Source organism: Manacus vitellinus, unplaced genomic scaffold, assembly GCF_001715985.3.
Source record: "Manacus vitellinus isolate BGI_N305 unplaced genomic scaffold, ASM171598v3 scaffold_25_pilon, whole genome shotgun sequence".
NCBI lineage: Eukaryota > Metazoa > Chordata > Aves > Passeriformes > Pipridae > Manacus > Manacus vitellinus.
In genome coordinates, this window is record NW_021939882.1 from 11,450,245 (window position 1) to 11,452,535 (window position 2,291).

Below are 2,291 nucleotides of genomic sequence, written 5' to 3' on the forward strand. Positions count from 1 at the left end.
GGGCAGTGGGCAGCACCTGGCACACCTGGGCAGGATGCTCTGGCCAGGGAGACCATCCCCAAATCCCACCCTGCACTAGGGGCCAGCCACTTTGAGCAAAGCTGGCCCCTGAAGGAAGGAGTTTACCATGAGGAATCAACTCCATGAAGTGCAGTTCCCCAGGATGCTGCAGGATCAGGGCTCTGAGCTCATTAACCCCCAGGGCCACTGAGGAAGCCCAGGAGTGGCTGCAAACAGACAGCTGAAGGCTGATGGATTCCTGCTGCCTCCCACCGAGGCTGCCCACAATCCATCAATTACCTATCTGCTTAGTCCTTTTCTCCAGCCTTTTACAATCTAAATAGCACATTTTATAGTCGCAGCTAAGTGATGTGATCAACATCAATTACCTACTAAAAGAGAATCAAGTCTTGATTTAAAATTAAGTGCCGCATTTTGCCATGTTCTTTATATGTAGCCAACAGAATAATTGCAGTGAAATAAAAACTAATTACACAACTCCACAATTAGGCCTCCCTCCTAGTGCTGTGATTGTCTTTAAGTACATTGATGAAAAATTACTCCCAGCCCTAAATTACTCTCTCACACCCATCTTCTCCAATACCTTTGAAAAAAACCCTCCACCCCATCAGATCAAACAGAACTTGAGATACACAAGATAACACATGCAGAGAGTGTTTCCTCATCTCCTGGATGTGGGAGCAGTTTCAGATGCAGGATTAGGCTGGGATTGTCTGAGGATGCAGCATTGCTGCTCTGTGGATGGACTGAATATCTCAGCAAGGCTTCCCAAACCGCCTGGGCCTGCCACAGCCAGGGAGAAAATCCCCTTCCCTGTGTTCCAGCTGACATTTGGCTCCTGGGCTGAAAGCAGAGGCCAGTCCTGCCCAGCTGCCAGCCTGGGGCTCGCTGTGTGGAGGGGTTTGATTGCTGTGCCTGAAAGAGGGGGATCACGTGGCCTCAGAGAGATGGGGGATCATCCCATTAGTGCTGTTCCAGCTGGCAGAAACAAGGGGCAGAGCTGGATCCAGCTCACCTGCCCCACTGGAGAGATGACAGCAGGGTTTGGGCAGGGATGGAGCCATGTCCTGAGCTGTGGCAATGCTGCTCCAGAAGCACAGAGGGCCTGGAGCCCAAGGGAAGGAGAAGGAAGCGGCTGGAATAGGGCAAGGCAAAGGCCAGGAGTTACATGGAGCCAGAAAGCACTGCTGCCTGAGAAACCACAACCCCCAGCAAAAATCATAAACCTCAATAAAGCTCCTGATGGGCTTTGTGGGATTTGATTCCAGATTATGTTTTTGAGGTGTTTACAACCAACCTGGAAAGACTGAAAACATTCAATTACTCGAAAGGGAAGCTGAGATTTGCTCACAGTCAATCTCCTGCCTCCAGCATCTCTGTGGGTGCCAGCAGCAAAGCACAGCACATAGGTGAGCAGAGCCATGGGGTCTGTGCCACCCCTTCAGTTGTCACCTGCTGTCCCTGAGCATCCTCAGCTGGATAATTAAGCATTGCAGGTTTAATTTTGGGGTTGGCAGGGTGGGTTTGGCTGCTGTGTGGTGGATCCCATGGGCTGCTCCTCAGCCACAGCCACAGCCCAGCTCTTGCCAGGGAGGGTTGCACAGCTCCTGGCTGCGGATTTTCCATCATTTCTGCAATGCCATCATTCAGTCACCACCAGGAGAGGGGCAGGAAGTGCTTTGGCATCTGATTTTAATCAGCACAGTGCTGGAAGTGAACAAGGCACAGGGAGTTGTGGGGTCACACTTGCAGCAGCCGAGCATTCCCTGTGCCTTTTCTGACTTTCTCACCTCATTCTCGGGCCAGGGGTGCCAAGCTTGTGAATTGACACCCTTGAATCTACCTGAAACCTCACGACCTCCCTCGGAACACGTGAAAAATAAAGGTGCTGAAGCAGCCTGTGGCAGAGATGTGATATGTGAGGTGTGAGTCCAACAATATCTCCTGATCCTTGTGAATATCCCCTCCTGTCCCCCAGCACCCATCCCAAATTCCCCCCCTTCTCTCCCAGCACCGGTGCCAGGGCATCTCAGGACACCCCAACATGGGCAGCTGAAGCCCCCCTGGCCCAGCCCCCCTCCCCGGCTGCACCGCCGTGCCGGGGGCTCAGGGCTGTCCTCACCCTCCCGTTTCCCCCCCGCTCCTGGGGCCGCTGGAGCCCATCAAGCCCCGGTGCCACCACACGGGTGAGGGTCCCAGAGCAGCCCGAACGGCAGCAGCGCATGTTCAGCAAAGCCGCTTATTCCACACAATTTCCCTAACATGGAATC